This window comes from Protopterus annectens, chromosome 11.part0, assembly GCF_019279795.1.
Source record: "Protopterus annectens isolate FY-2018-M chromosome 11.part0, PAN1.0, whole genome shotgun sequence".
NCBI lineage: Eukaryota > Metazoa > Chordata > Ceratodontiformes > Protopteridae > Protopterus > Protopterus annectens.
This window is the reverse complement of record NC_056745.1, coordinates 429,007,669-429,025,283: the sequence shown is the minus strand read 5'-3', so window position 1 is coordinate 429,025,283 and position 17,615 is coordinate 429,007,669. Positions and strand designations below refer to the sequence as shown.

The window sequence follows — 17,615 nt, the reverse complement described above, 5'->3', positions numbered from 1 at the left end:
GTGCAACCATCTAAGTGTGCAACCATTTATCCCTTTGTGGCTCCATCCTCTACCATAGCCACATTAACTGTGCAGCCGTTTATCCATTTGTGGCTCCATCCTCTACTATAACCACCTAACTGTGCAGCCATTTATCTATTCATGGCTCCATCTTGTACCATAATCACCTAACTGTGAGGCCATTTTTTCATTCGTGGCTCCATCATCTACCATAACCATGTAACTGTGCAGCCATTTAGCCATCTGTAGCTCCATCCTCCTGCATCCCCCCTCAATAACTTGCTTTATTATCTGACAGACTGGTATTTGCTGATGTAGCAGATCATCTTGTTTGCACGGTAGTTACTAATGCAATAGCAGAGACACTGGATGCTCCAACAGTATTATATTCACATGTCAGCATTTACAGTACACCATTGACAGTAGAAGTGCTATTATTTCCAGCTCATTTTTTTTATTTTACTATCTCCACTCCTTATATTCCAGCATTTGTGGTCATTAGTAGTGTAACATACTAGTACATATGAGGGAATCAGTCTGCAGACTATTACGAGTCTAGCCATTAACCACAGGTTAGAATTAAACTCTGTTCCTTGGATCTGTGAGGTAAAGGCCCTAACTATTATGCCAACCTCACCCAAGCCTGTCATCTCATATCCTTACTCTACTAATCTTTTGTAATTTTACATGCCTTTTCTCAGTCTGCAGTGTCTAAATCTGTTCAGTTTCCTTAAAGATTCTGCATTTTTCATAACCCTCATCTCATGAATTAATGGCATGCTGGGATCTGTATCCTACATGAATGTGCCTGCAGGAGAAATGAGACCAACCCAGGCTGCTAATAATGAACTGTGAGCACATCTTGCTGTCTGTCTTTACAAATGCCTGGATCACTTGGCTTCTCAATAGTTTATTTATCTAAACGTCTAAGTTTTTGTTATACTTGTAGCGTGAACAATCACTTCACTTGGAATATATATACACCTCTATACATCTGAAGGTATGTATGCATGCTTTTATGTACTAAGATGTTATTCACTAGATATATACATATATAAAAAATGAAACAGACCTACTATTTTTTCAAGTATAGGCAGGAAAATTACAGTGTGGCATGATACGAGAGAGCAGAGACAGAGAAATATGAAACAATAAAGGCAGCTTTAGCAGCTGTAGATGCGAAAAATAATTATGTGAAAAATGTTATGTGAAAAGCCAGTGAATATTCATAACGTCTGATGTGGAATAACATTCTAAGAACTGCTTTGAATTCCAGTGACTTCAAGCACGCATACTTTGTAACCTTGAGTGAGATACTTACTTTGTGGGCTTGAGTGAGACACTTGACCAACTTGCTTTACTGTAGCCCTTCTGAAAAATATAAATGCATTTGGAATCAGACAGGATCATTTGTTTAACTAAATGAGATAAAGCATTGTGACATGCACATTCTAGAATATGCATCTTAGACACAATGTTTCAAAGTATGAGGATCAAGCAAAATGATTACTAAGCAAGCTTTTGACCTGATTTTTCTATAGTTTGCAGTTTTTTTTCAGCCATAAACAATGTATCCCTTTGAGGTATGGAAGGGCAAGCCATTAGGGCATAATTCATAATATCTGAAATTATACTCAAAGAAATGTATCATAAGGTGAAATTTATATCAGTACATCTCACAGGTACACAGGCATATTTGTATGAATGAAACAGACTTTGATAATCAGGATGTTCAAGCAACAGGGATGCGCAATATAGTTTCAATTTACATCTAAAATTAGCTGTCTTAATCCCCCCTCCACAAATCATGCCATTTAATCAAAGCAACAGAACACGCTGGTATGGATATTGAACAGTAAGTGCTGCATACACACGCTTATAAGGCCCTTAGCTGGCTATCAAGTCAATGCTTATTAACAGCCTGTCTGTGTTGTAATACCTGTTCAACAACTGCCCCATGGTGTGTTAACTGCTTACATACATGCTAAATTTGCCAATAGACCTAAGATCTAAGATTGGTGTGCAGAACACCTAGTTTAATTCTGTTGACCCCGATTTCCTCAGAGGTTCCAGTACCTGACATTTATAGCTTTTAACATGTAGATTTGCATTCTTGCAAGAATTGCAATACCTATATACATTTTATGCTCCCCACCAAATGACTGAGATCAGCTGAGGATGTTAGGGTAGATCCTCCTAGATCCTTCAAGACGTGTGGAGAAAAATCAGGGGTCTTTAGATCTAACCACTTCCTTTAGAGTTCACCCATTCTCATTATTTTGATTCCAGTGCTTTGGAACACTTTAGTCTCAGCTACAGGTCAGATAAATTTCCACAGACCATCTCAGCCACAAAGATAACCTCTCCACCCATCCTTCAAGCTTTGTGCCTCCCCTTCCCAGATCTCCTGTCTTTCTCTTGCTTACTTTCCATAGTGAACTTATTCTTTCTTCTACATCAGTCAAGAGAACTGACTTCACTTCTTTGCATTGCCTTCTTGGCCACCTCAAACTTGTATAGTATAAATGACAGAGTTACATTTCTGTTCTGACCAATTCACCTTCCAAAACATGGATATCTGCAGGTTTAGCATGCAGCATAACTTGCCTGCCAGCGTATATCAATGCCATCCCCTAAATTACAGATCCTTGCCCTCTTTACCTTTCCCATCTCATTAGGATGCTGGAGATTTATTTGTATGTAGATGTATGTAAGAGCCCAAGTTGCTGTTCATCAGTTAGATAACCTCATAGTGGCTTAATCAGGAAGGTGATGTATATAATAGAACAAGTTCTAGTGAAATATTTAGACAACCCACCCAGAATTATTACTAAATCAGTCCAAAATAAACCCATACTTCCATCCATCCATCCATCCATCCATCCATCCATCCATCCATCCATCCATCCATCCATCCATTCATCCATCTGTGCAACCTTCCATCCATATTTCCATCCATCCATCTGTGCAACCTTCTATCCAACCATCCATCCATCCATCCATCCATCCATCCATCCATCCATCCATCCATCTGTGCAACCTTCTGTCCATCTATCCATTCAGCCATAATCCTTCCATCCATCCATCTCTCTATCCATTTTTGTACCCACTGTCATCCAATTTAGGGTTGGGGGAGGGCTGGGGCATATGCCATCAAGCAGAAACAGCAAGACAGTAATAAGCCCTGGATGGGACATCACAGGACACACACACAGACCTACAGATAATGTAGCATTGGTGAACAGAGTGCTACAATGTTTGGGTTGCGGGAGAAAGCTAGCAGAGTCCCACTTAATTATAGGGAAACATGCAAACTCCATGCAGAAGATATTCTAGCCAAGAAACTAACTGGGGCTGCATGCAATGTGAGGTAATACTTCAAACCGATATGTCATTCAGCTGTCCAGAAATGTACCCATGCCCTGTCTATTTAAACATTTCCCCATAGATATGACTGTACAGTCTGTTATGCTCTGCATACCACATATAATCTTTGCAAATTAATTTGCATATACTATTTTCCAGAGCTACTGTGATCTGTTGCCAACATCTTATTATCCTGTATTAATGCGACACAGATGCTATGTTTTGTTGCATATGTACTCTATTCCGGATGGCTACACATTATGTGACTGCAAGATATTGCAATATACACACCTTAGAACAGCATAACTTAATGTTTATTCCCCAGACACCTCAACAACAACCTTCATGGGAAAATAAAACAACAATTCACAAAATAAGCAAAAAAATGACATCACACATCAATAAAGAAATTAAGTTCCACCAGTCAGAGTCAATAGTCATTATTAAACAATAAGACTTTTTCTATTATCTTCTAAACTGAGCACAGTGGAAGTAAGAGTGCTGCATTTCAAAATAAGCAAGACATTTTTTTCAAAGATCTAGCTACTGACATTTTAAAAAGAACTAACTACTGCACACTTTAATTCAGCACTGAAGAATGTGAATGAAAAACTGAAGGCATTAGAGGAAGAACATATAAAAATGCAAATGTAATAAGTTGGAGAAGGATTCTAAAGTCTAGGCAAACCTGCAAACATTTAATTGGAGAAAGTAATCAGTTAATAGTAGGGATGCAAAGCATCACATTCATACCTCTCAGCTGTCCAAATTTTGGAGGGACGCTCCCAAAATTTTTCTCAGACTTTTGTTTCATCCTTTCTAATACTGGACAGTATTTTGTGAATTTCTAAGTTAACAGTGCTGTCATTAAAAAGTGTCCCTAATTTGGAGCAAATTTACTTCTTTAATCTTTGTTGACCAGGATAGTCCTAACTGGCAATGCTCACTTTTTAGGGGGGACCTGAGGTGGTGCGTGTGCAGACTAGGGAAAATTGTTGAACATACTTCCCTGAATCTTCTCCAATAAGTGCTGGAGAAACTTATAAATCTATTTGAGCTGCCACCAAATCAGGTAGATGGGATCTTAGTTTAACATCTCATCCAAAGGATAACATACTCAGGAATGCAGCAAGGTAGTGTCCATAACAGAAAATTAATCCAAGTACCTGGTGTGGTAATAGATCTAATAGCCATCTGTCCTTCCAGTATTAAAATCCTATTTGTTACTTTTTGAGCTGTTGACACTGTTTTAAAATCAAACTATTTTGTTTTGTCCCTAACTCTTGAGGTTTAAGTTGAGAAGGTATCTCATCCAGAGACAAGGAGGTCATAACATCTCTGTATTCTTCCCTTATAAGGCCAATTATTGAGTACAATGCCCCCTTTGGCATGTACCTCGCAAAGCACATGCAGCAGATAGGGAGACCACTCGAGTAACCCACATGCGCGACCTCAACGAGGTCTGTGATATCAATAGGATTTGCTGGCAGGGTAGATTTGTGTCCCAGAGACTCCCCCCCCCCCCTATCTGTAATAAACTCCCTCCCCATGTCAGGCAGAAAACCTCATTATCTCTCTACAAGAGCAACCGGGATAACTGGATGGGAAACAGAAAACACACACTGGAATTCCACCCGTGTCCCTGCTGGCCAGGGGCTTTAGGTGGTGACTTCTCTAAACATGGGCTAAACTTTTGGCTAGGCTTATAAGAGCCTCAGGGCCAATAGCCTAGTAACCTCCTACGATCCTATGAACCTACTGTAAGATGACACACATCAATGCTCCAATGACTTTGAGATTTTCTTTTTCACTCTCTTCTTACATTTCACATTCAAATATAATGGTTGGTATCAGCTCTGTAAGGATTGTTGATGAAAAATGTCAAATAATATTTCCTCATAATGAAACATAACCTGGCTCAGAAATTGTATCACTTTAGAGGATGAAAACAACAGTTTGCAAAATTATAGTAAACAATATAAAAATACAAATGTTGAAAATATTTAAAAAGTTGATTTTATTGATAACGTATTTGCAGAAAAATTTCCTTCTGATGTTTGCAAAAATGTTAAAAATAATAACAAAGATAATGTAGTGAACGTTTCGAGTTTGTAATTGACTGCTACGTAGTTATCAGTTCTTATAATTGTTTTAAAATCCATATCCACAGTGGCTCATTCCACAATAATACAAAATGAAAACTGTTTCAAAGCAAGCTGCAAGTTGCATCAGGCTTATCATTTTGCTAATATTGATAAAATGGACTTGTATGATATGAATGAACGTTTTTAGTGAATACTGGAGCTAATAAACGTTCTTTTTTTTATTTTAGAGAAAATAGATGCTGAGGTTACTTCTGTGAATACAAATTGAATGCTAGATACTAAGTATGTTAACATAGTACTTGTATCCTCTATATACAGATTATACTATTAAAATGTTTAGCAAAATGTTACATTATGAAATACAGCAGATTTTTGAAGAATTTAATAAAGCTGACATGTGTAATTTAAATAAACATCAACGACAATCTGTTTCTGAACTGCAAAAAAATTCTAAACTAGTAACTAGAGTAACAATATCAAATGAGTTGTGGTGCTAAATTTAAAGTAGTCTTTAGATATACAGAATGGTAACAGTACATGCTGATTATCTGGTTAGAAAACTGACATTTCATGAAAATTATGGGTTCTGCACTGAAATGTTTACAAAGCAATCAAGTTGTCTTAGTCTGTACCATCCCTGATGCTTTTTTTGTTGTCTGCTAAAAGTTCATAAAAAATATTTCCCCCTTCAAGGGTAGGCCTAGTGTTTCAGGCATTTTCTCATAGATTGAGAATTTTAGTAGTGTGGTTAATCAACAACTGGCAAAGCAAGCATTGCTACTAAATTCATATATATGAAATTATTCTCATTTATTGGAGAAAAGTTCTGAGCTTGTTTGTCAAGAACATATGTTGTGGATGTAACTTTTAATATTAGCACTGCAGAGGCTCTCTGTAATTTTGAGGGACTCTTCAATGTCTCGTTAGATTATGGCAGTGTTTTTCCTTAAAAAACTACTTTCTGTTTAAAATATACATAATTAATTGAAACGTACTGCTAAGTATCTTTTCTGTGCTCTTTCTTATGTAAATCTGAACATGGGTTTATTTGTTCAGAAGAATATATATACATACATGCATACAAATATTTCAAGTACTGGCATTAATGCCCTTCTAGCCTGCCAATATTCCAAAACAGTTTTTCTCATAGTAAGTGTCCAGGCTGTTTTTAAAATATCTAAATTAGTGCTTGCTTTAAATTAGTAGACATCCAGTTCCTACTGAATCTTCTACATAAGTTATCTGATGATTCTCTACTACTTTTTGATAACCCCAAACATTCCCAGAGGTAGTTGTCCCTAAATGCCCTATATACCTGAATAAGATCTTCTTTTAGATATCTATGAGAGACACTGTACAAGTTTGGATATTTAGTCTTGCATAATGACTTAAATTTTTACAGCCATGGATTGTACTTCTTCCAGTTTACTTTTGCTTGATTTATTTATTTATTTATTAACATTTGTTAACCGTGTTAGTTCAACTGAGCCAGCTGCCCATTTTCAGTGGTGACCCGAGGAGAAAAGCTCCAGGAATAATATACATATGGTTTCTATATTGTTATCCCTTATTCGGGTTTTAGTCTAATGTAACCAACAATGACACCATAATTTATGATTTCCTAGACTATATAAATCTTTTTTATTCAACCTATAGTTCTATAATTATCATTAACCTATTGGTTAATATAATTAGAAAAACTCAATGCCGGATCTACTCATATACCCTGGTCCTTCAATAAATTTACAGTTTCAATAACTGTTTGCTTTATTAAATATTCAGTGTATGTCTCCCAAATCTCATATACTTAGTTTTTGATGTATTTATCAGCATATTACTCTCCTGTGCTCAAATGGTCAATTTAGTCAAGTTCTTTTGCAGACCCAAGTTTTTTATGCATTTATCAGAATATTATTCTCCTGTGCAAAAATGGTCAATTTAGTCAAGTTTTTTTGCAGACATGCCCTATCTGTAATATATGTTAACAGTTCACATAATTTCAAGTAATCTGCATACAGACTATAGAACACCTCACATGAAAAAGATAGATCTGAAAGATACAATTTAAACAAGTATAGGCTTATGACAGAGCCCTGTGGGCCACCCCAACTGTAACCAAGAATTTCACCTGTCCAGTTTCTGTATGATACTCGCAATGTCCTATTTGTAAACCATGCTGCCCATCTTATCAGGACTACATCAATACCCAGTTGCTCTAATTTATTGATCAGTGTTTTGTGTATGACCCTTTCAAATGCTGAAGTTAAATCTATATAAATTACATCATAGCATGATTTTTCATTCATAGCTATTATATTCCTATAGAACATCATGTTACAGGTGGTAATCAATCTGTTTTCAACATATGCATGCTGATATGTAGTTTCAAGTCCTAACCTTTTGAATTCTGACAATAACTTTTCCAATATTACCGTCTTCATTTTTTCTACAATATGAAAAAAGACTTAAAGGTCTATACGACTCTGGGTTTGTCATACTCCCCTTTCCCTTAAAGACAGGTTTAATAAGCTCATGTTTCTAATCTTGAGGAATCTCCCATATTTCTATGACTTAGTAAATAATAAATATAATTGACTGTAAGTTCTTGCTGAAGTATTCTAAGATCATTATTACTAATTCTGTTTTTACCTTGTGTTTTATTTGGATCACGTTTGCATAGTTTTTTTTCAATATAGTCTAACTTGATTTCAGTATCTTAAGTTACCTGGATGTCACTAGGACAATCACCTCCTTTATGGAGCCAAACTGCTTTGCATACGATTTTGTAAATATTAGCTATAATCCATTGAGTTTCAGAACAAATTTTAAAAATTGGATACAGTTTATCAAGTTGCATGTCTTTACTCCTTCCATATCTTATGTATCTATAAAAATGGTTTCCTATTTTGCTCAATATGATTATATACATTTTCTTCAGATATTTCTTGATTTTGTCTCACACTGTACTTAATTTGTATGTCCATTTTGATTAATTTCAGTTTACAAAGTTGAAGTTCAACCGCCTTTACATTTCTTATATTTTTTTGTCTCTCACCTTAATCAAGTATCTTGTTCTTATGGAAATATATCCTGATGTTGTGGGTCTAGATCCTGATGTTAAACAATTTTTTTGCTTTCAAGCAATTTCTCTTTCAAAACTTTTTACATTCCTTCTGTAGTTTTTCCACTGAACACAACACTCTAGTTAGTTTTAAATAGTGACTATTTCATTTCCATATACTCTATTATTAATCATCTGTGTATTGGTTTAGATTTCGGTTTGTTAGAATTACCTAGCAACAAATTGACCTTTATAACCCCATGACCACTGCACATCAATGGTTGTAAAACCTGACATGAAGTTACTGTAATTTCTTTGAGAACACACACAGTGTCTAGTGTGTTCCATTCCCTGTTTTTTTTTTTTCAGTCTGAAGGAATAATTTCCTTACTAATGTTGTAGAACGAATATTATTCTAGTCTGTTTCTGGTAAATTTAAGTCGCCAGCTATTATTCTTCTTCCCTCCTGTACTTCATGCAAGAAATGTATGAATTCCTCTAGGTCATCAGCACTTGACATTGGTGGTCTATACACTCCAACAACTGTTTTATGTTTCAGGGTTGTCTTTATTATGGGTCTATATTAGAACATCAAAGTTTCAAAACTTCGAATGTTCTAATATCGACCCCTATTCAGCGAAAGCTGAAAACATCAAACATACAGAACAGCGTATTTTTTCCTAGGGAAAGAATTTGCTGTTCCAAAACACATACACACAACACAAGCACACCAAACAAACAACAATCCACACAAATACACATAAAATCTTACACCTAACCCTACACTAAATTATACACACACCACTAACTATTCATTTACCTTAACCCAAACCCTAAGGTCCATCACAATCCCACACTCACCTCACCCACACCCTAACCCTAACTCACCTACCCCACCCTAACCACACAATCGCACACTTACCTGACCTGCGCCCTAACCCTAACTCACCTAACCAGCCCTAACTCTCACGTCCACACAATCTCACACATACCTAACCCGCAACCTAACCCTAACTAACCTAACCCATACTTAATCGCACACTTACCTGAACCTGACCCGTAACTTCCCACCACAGCACTGAAAATACCGAAGCAACAGAAATGGACAACCGAATTCTTTCCCTAGGAAAAAAAAATCGGTTTTCTGTTGCTTCGATATTTTCAGCTTTCGTTGAATAGGGGTCGATATTAGAACATTCGAAGTTTTGAAACTTTGATGTTCTAATATAGACCCTTTATTATCACAGTTATACAGTCTATAGTATTGGTGTTATCACTGAACATGTAATAATTAGAGGTCCCATAACTATCTTTAATTCCTATCACAACACCCCATCTGATTTTTTATTAGAATGTCTGTTATAGCTAAAACATTTAAACCCTGACAGAACTGGTTTCCAATCATTGTCCTGTAATCATGTTTCACAAACAATAACAACATCAATCTTGTGAGAACACTGCAAATTTTCTTATAAAACAGAATTTATTGTTAATTATCCTAGCATTAACAACCATCAGAGATACATCAAGTGTTGCTATAAGTGAACTGTTACATTTTTGACCTGGCAAAATTCCTGCCTTGTGTTTGTCAAATATTGCAAAATACCTGCTACAAAAGTTCTCTTCCCTGATGTTGACAAGTGCATGCTATCTTAGCTGAACACATGTATGGTCAAAATTAGGTTCAGATGCTCTACACATTTCCATTTTTAAACACATTCTTTCTTGTTGGTATTGATCCAAAAATTATTTTCATTTGCTGTGACCTGACTCTTTTTTCTATATGTGATTTGTGAAAAATACATTTATTTATTTATTTATTTAACATTTGTTTACTGGGAAAGTCTGACTGGGAACAAAGCCAATTTTTAGTAGAGACCTGAGGAGAAATGCTCCAGATGCATGTCTTTGAAATGTGGGAGGAAACAGGAGCACCCATAGGAAACCCACACAAACGCATGAAGACATACAGACTTCACACAGAAGGCATCCCAGCTTAGAATCGAATCGAAGCACCTCTTGCTGTGAGGTGACAATGCTACTGCTGCATCCATCCTAACACCTATACAAGCTATGCTATCTAAGGAGATTGTAAGTTCCCTACTAACAGTCAGAGAGTCCTTGCGGATGAGATCATTTGTACTAAAATAAATAAAAACAGATCTGTATTTCCTTACACTAAGGTGTCCTAAGGCTTGTCTCACATCCTCTATTACTGCTCCTGGCAAGCATAACACTATTCAACGTTCATCATCTTCTCTGCAAATGTAAGTATTATTTCCTGTAATAACCGAATATCCAATTATAAGATTATCGTTTCTGACCAGATATCAAGACTCTTCAACTTCTAATTCAATAGTATCTACTCCATCAATTGTTACAAAGGAATGATCTTTATCATCATTAGTCTTATTAATTCCACTGTTTTCATTGGTTAATAAATTTGCAAGCATATAAATCTCATCCAGCTAGCTTTGTACATCCACAGCTTGAGTTGTGTTGCCAACATCTGTCTTTTCTTTTTTCGTACAGTAATGTCTTGATTTCTTCCTTTTCACCTATCCCTTGCCTCTTTTTTCTACCTTCCCTTTTGGAAAAATGATGCCTTTTTCTGTAGACTGAAGGTTTTCTGACAAAAAAAATGTTATCATTCACTGCAATCTGCGTGTTACATAACAAAGCATTATCCTTTTTAGTATATATTCTCTTTGTTTTATATTTATCAGTTTCTTTTTCATTGTTATTTGTTGCAAACTTCTTCCTTTCTTTCTTTTTTATTTCCTCCTTCATGCTATAAATCCTCAGATTGCTAAATGCTTTTATCCAGAATTCCAAAGTTGTCAGTGGTATTATCATTTTGCATGGGGGATGAGTGATCTTTTGACAACAGACGCATCTTTTCCTAAATGTGTTCTATTTGCTGTTTGGCTGACATTATTTGTCTCATCTGTCCAGTCATTAATATACATAACAAAGGTTCTCCAAGCTGTGCCAATTGCACAAGTGCAATCATCATAGATCCATAGGTTCATAGGTTGGTACTAGGCTATTGGCCCTAGGGCCTATACAAGCCTAGCCATAACAATTCCCTGGATATTTCTTCCCACAATATTTACTTCCCTGGACCCCTGTCTAGCAGGACAACTGACATGATCCCCAAGGTGAATTTCCTATCTCCCATCCAATTGTCAAGGTTCCTTTTGAAGAGGGCCAAGGAGGCAATCTGCTTGACATGTATAGGCAGTCTATTCCAGAGTATGGGGAGTCTCTGGGTCAGGAACCTATCCCTCCAGCATGTTTTGTTCATTGTGATGACAAGGTTTAGATCCCTGGAGTGTGTGGCTCTGAGGGATTGGGATTTCTTTAAGTGGAACATATCCAACAGCTCAGGGTTTGACATGGTCTTGCATGTTAAGCAGAGATCACCTCTGAGTAGATGATATGCCACAGAGTATAGCTGGAGTTTTTTAGACGGTCAGCATAGGGCATCTGCTTTAGGCCTGTGATTCTTTTAGTGAGTTATTTCTGTGGCCTTTCCAGCTGTTTCAGATGTCTTGTGGGATACATACCAAACGGGGTGTTGTATTCTGTAATGGGTCTAATGAGGGATGTGTACAGTGGGACAATGATCTCCTTTTTTCTGGATGAAAAGCCCTTAGTGATGAGGTGTGCCACATAGAAGGATTTCTTGACTGTTGTAGCGATGTGGTTATCAAAGGTGAGACCACCGTCCACCTGTGTCCCTAAGTCTCTCAACACACTTTCGGTGTTTAGTGTACTGCCACCTATGTGGTAATTCATGGGTACATGTTTGTTTCCCAAAGGGGATAACTATACATTTCTTGGCATTAAGCTTGAGCTCATGGCCCTGGCACCAAGCATCTGTTTCTGTAAGGCCCTTTTGTAGAATATCCACATCATTTGGGGATTCAATAATGGCTCCCAGTTTGCAGTCATCTGTGAACTTTGCTAGCCAGAGTCTCTTAGTGTTGGCCTGTACTTCAGAGAAATAGATGCTAAACAAGAAACAAGAGCAGTCCCAGGACTGAACCCTGAGGTACTTCACTTGTCACATGCCTGGTGCTGGATTTGGAATCGGCTACTTTTACAGTCTGGGTTCTGTCAGTAAGCCAGTTGGCAACCCATCGAGTCACGTAAGGATTTATGCCCAGCTTAGTAAGTTTATCTATGATTCCAGAGTGGAGGATGGTGTCAAAGGCCTTGGTGAGGTCCAGATAGGCTGTGTGGACCTCCTTACTCTCGTCCACAGCTCTGGTGACTGATTCGTAGAAGTCAGTCAGGTTCAGGAGACAAGATCGGCCCTTCACAAAGCCAAACTGGGTAGGGTCCAGTGTTTGAAGGTTGCCAATGTCTTTGTTTATAAGTTCCATGATAATGTGTTCTATGCCCTTGCAGATCAGGCTTGTCAGACTGATGGGACGGTGGATCCCCCTTTGTGAAGTAGGATAACTGTAGCTGTGCTCCACTCAGTGGGCATGAAGCCTGAGGTGGGGCTATGATTAAACATGACACTTAGGTGAGGTGCCAATTCATTTTGTAGTTCGTGTAGTACACAGCCCGGGATGTCATCTGGTCCCATGGATGCTGTATTCTTAGCTTTGGAGAGTACAGTTTCTACCTGTGTGTCAGTGATTACCAGAATTTGGCAATCTTTTGGTATTGAGATGGGCCCTTTAGGGGGTGGGGGGGGGTGAAGTTGGCACTAAATTGATCTGCCAGGATATTGGCAATATCCTTGCAATCAGTATATTTAATGTCATTCTGTTGTAGCTCAGAGCAGATCTGAGCATTGCCATTTAGATTTTTGACATAACTATAGAATGCCTTGTGGTTGTCTTTGGAATCTTTGGCAATTTTATTTTCGTAACTAGCTTTGGAGGATTTTATGAGGGATCTCAGCTTCTTACTGAGGTTGGTAAGGGAGTTTTCTGCATCCTGGGATTTTCCTCATTTCTGCAACAGTTTCTTCCTTCTGTTGTAAAGTTTGTTTATGGCAGGGGACCACCAGATTGACTTCCTTGTTTTTGGAAGAGAGTTTCTTGGTTCTATTTGTGATGGCACAATTCATGCATGAGTGGATGTACTTGTACAGTGCCCTAGTGTAGGATTCAGCAGTCAAACGTTCAGCTCCCATCTGCATGGATGTCATGAAGTTTGTCACTTCTGACTTGAGTAGCATGAAGTTGGCTTTGGAGAAGTTTTTTACAGAGGTTTCCTTACTGGGGGGTGGGGGTGGGATGTGGATGCCAAGGGTGAGTCAGACCTGATCAATGATGTAGTGACCACTAGTGTGGAGCATCTATTTCCCATGTTGGTATGACCAGGTCTAGGATATTGGAGCCATTGGTGGGACAATAGATTAGTTGATCCAGGGCATTGGAATTTATGAATTCCAAGAATCGTTGGGAAAAGGTGCTGGTACCCGAGTAGTTTTCCCAGTTAATGGCAGGGTAGTTGAAATCACCCAGCATTAGGGTATATGGTTGTATCTTAATATTTTCCAGTATGTTTAGAAAGGTGTAGTGAGAATCTTGGGGCATGGTGGGGGATATGTTGCAAGCTACAATTTGGATTGTAGTCTTACCTATTGTTAATTGCACCTGGAGAATTTCAGATGCATTGTGTTGACCAACTAGCCTGGAGGTGTTAATATCCTTGGTGAATATGGACACTCCTCCACCTTTAGTGTTTCGGTCTTGGTTTGGTGGCCGAAAAGTGTGGTAAGAGTTGTAGCCTGGTATTGCAGGGGTGCTCTCTGGAGCCTTGAACCAGGTCTCAGTTACTGCACAGATATCGATGTTCTCCATTTTTAGGAGTGCCTCGACAGAGTGCATTTTGAGGTTTAGACTTCTAGCATTGAGTAACAGTACCTTCAGATTTTGCATGCTTGTATCTGTTATGGTGGTGGTTTTGTCCTTTGAACCTTGCCTAAAAAAGGCACTATAAGTGTGGTAAGAGCTTTAGCCAGTAACCTGAATCCCAGGGGTGACAGGTGCAGACCATCTCTGGCAAAGCATCGTGGTTTGTCAATCGTGCCGTCCCAGGCAGACAGATACTGAATACTCTTTGAATGACACCAGAAGCTTAGCCAGTTGCTGAAGTCAATCATTTTCTCCTTATACTGTGTTATCATTCTGGGCGAAGGCAGGATGCTACTCAGGGCTAGAGTCATAACTGCCTGGGCCACATGATCCGAGAGCTCTTCCATGTCTCTTTTCATGTAGTCCAGGGAGGTATGTCTCAAGTCATTCACTCCAGCATGGACAATGACAGAGTTGTATTTGTACTTGTTGTGGAGTGACTTGAGTGCATGTGTTATGTGGTGGATCCTGGCACCCGACAGGCAGCTGACTGTAATTTTCTCCTTGTTCAGCCTGGTGAGTGGGACATCAGTGTGCCTGACTATAGAGTCACCTATGACTAAAGTGTTGGGTACATTTTCTTGCCTTAGGGGATGTTGTTGGGTGGCACACTGGTGTTGTGAGCTATGTGTCACTTTGGTTTTGACTGGTGTTTGTTTGCGTTTCAGCTTCGGAGGTCCTTGTTGCTTGTAGTAGGCCCAGATTTACTACTAATAAAAATGGTAAGCAAATCATTCAACCTTTGACACGAGGAATACAGATCGTCAGTATTATCAGGTTTTACCTTTAAAATATACATAGTGTTTACTACACTGTACAAGATATTTGTGCTTTAGCAAATCTTTAAAGGCATATTCATTTAAGGAATTCATATGCAGCTGTAAATGAATAAAGAATTGTGAAAGAAAAGAAAGGAATAATCATAATCAGTTTCCATAGAATTCAAGGAGAATTTAAATCATCTTCTTTGAGAAAAATCATGCAAACAATACACAACTAAATATTAAAGTAAGTACAGTAAAGTTGCTGCTCTGACCATAAAAGTTGTGAAATTCACACAAATGCTTGAATTCCTTTACATTGTGCATAAATGCATACCGTAGTTATTCACTGTCACTCTCACTAGCACCTCTTTTTAACAGGTAAGGTCAATAAATCACAAACCAAGACAAGATTGTTTAGATAAGCTAATAATATGTACACATGCCTTGTATTCCTTTTGTTATATGCATGACTTGCTCTTTATCTGTATGTGGAGCATTTTTCAATACCAGTCTCAGACTTCTCAACTAGTACCAGCTGATGGGAAGGCAGAAGCCCGTGCGGTAATCACATGTTAGTGAAGCAAAATAGGGCCTACATAGACTGAGTGTCTAACCCTCACCAGTGAGATGGTAATGGGAGTGTAACTTTTAGTAAAAGACAAATCCTTTGGCACCGAGTTAGATGATGCCCAAATGATTATGAACTTATATCTCTAATGCGATGAATACTTATAATGGAGTAAAAATAATAAAGTTCAGGGTTGCTGGGAAGAGAGATCACAGCAAGGAATGGTTTCAGCTTCTATTATTATTTTGATGACACTTGAATGCCAATCCTGCTAGTGTAGATGGATGAGGTGTTTATGTCACCACATCGAATGGTGATAAGTTCAAATGCCCTTTGTTCGAACCGAAAAGTCCAAAAGACCTAAACTGCGAAGTTACGGAACATCGATTTTTTTTACCAGGGAAAAAAATCAGTGGGCTGTCTTCGGGGTTTTGCTATTTCCTCCACTGTAGTGCGATCTCAGAGTTGGTATATTTAAGTAGGGTGGTGTGGGGGGCACAGCCGGGGGGGTGGGGGGATGGAGCCCCCCACTTTCAGTTTGTTTTAAAGTTGTGATTTCTTTTTTCCACGGAGCAGTGTTTTTTTTCCCTGGGAAAAAAAATCTCTTTTCCGTGAGTTTGCTGTTTAGGGTTTTCAGACTTTAGGTTCGAACAAAGGGTGTTCGAACTTATCACCATTCGATGTGGTGATATAGACCCATTTTAAAAGTAGTCAATGATCAATGCTCATACCATCATCATAATGAACCATACTTTTCCTGTTTTTACATGTGGTGTGTGTGTTGTGACAGTTGTTATCACCTCTCTCAGTTCACAGCCACATTCCTCATGTCCAATAAGTCTTCTTTTATGCCATCCATGTATCTTGTGGTGGGATACCCTTGTCTCTGCTTACCTTCTTCTTGTCTCGTTCAAATGTGTTTTACCAAACTGATTTATGCTTTCCAGAACGTGGGATTAAATCACACTAATCTGCTCTCCTTAGCTACTTTGGCTTCAGCTCTGATGCCCTCATTGCTTTTTCTTTTCCTCAGTCTGCATCCTACTACCCACCTCATTTCATCTTCATTACCTTAAGCTTCCTTTGCCTTCATTGCCCAGGTTTCTGTGCCATACAGAAGTACTAGTCACGGTGCCATTTTTATGCGCTTCACTTGTGAGCTTCTTTTGCATTGTTCTATCACATAATACCCTTGAAAATTTGTGCCAGTTAACTGCAGTCCCTTCCGTTCTAACTTTTTCCTCATTCAGATATCTTTTCTCCTAAACCACACATCCCGGACACTTGAAGCTGTTAACTTGTTCCACTTCTCTTGACTTCCCCTTACCATTGTCTTGTCTCTACTGGGTTTCATCTCAAGTGTCTTCTATTTTGCATTCTAATCCCATATCATTTGCTGAAATTCCTTCTCAGAGCTTGCCTGCAGTGCTACATTGTCTGTATACATCAGCTTTGTTGACCTGTCCCCTCCATCCTGTTTGCTACTGTAGCCCATCCTCAATAAGCAAGAATGGATTACAGAGCTGTGACACACTGCCACTCCCACCGGGAATTGCTCTGTGAGTCCGTGTCTTTGGATCTTTGTAGCCTGCACTCATTCAACCAATGTTAATACCACACGCTGAAGGTCGAATAATAAACTAGAATTTCTTGTGTGGAGGAGGCTGCGTGTGCAATATCCTTCTGACAAAAAAAAAAAAAAAACAGGCAAGCATCAATGATTATGACATTTAAAAGACTATTAGATAACTGGGCTGGTGATATAATTTATGATGCAAAGCACTTGTGTAGCAGGATGTTTATTATCTGCATATGAGGCTGTGTATCTCTAGCTTATTTGAACATTGACCTTTTCCAGGACTTGAAGTC

At 38.3% G+C, this 17,615-nt stretch overlaps 1 protein-coding gene across 1 annotated transcript in view; it reads left to right on the top strand.

Moving 5' to 3' along the window:
- Positions 1-873: 873 nt before the first annotated feature.
- LOC122815433 (leukosialin-like) overlaps positions 874-17,615 on the top strand; it is a 433,912-nt gene continuing 417,170 nt past the window's right edge. The window contains exon 1 of the mRNA XM_044087923.1: positions 874-1,000. The gene's annotated coding sequence lies outside the window, so the exon portion shown is untranslated. The remainder of the gene's footprint in view (positions 1,001-17,615) is intronic.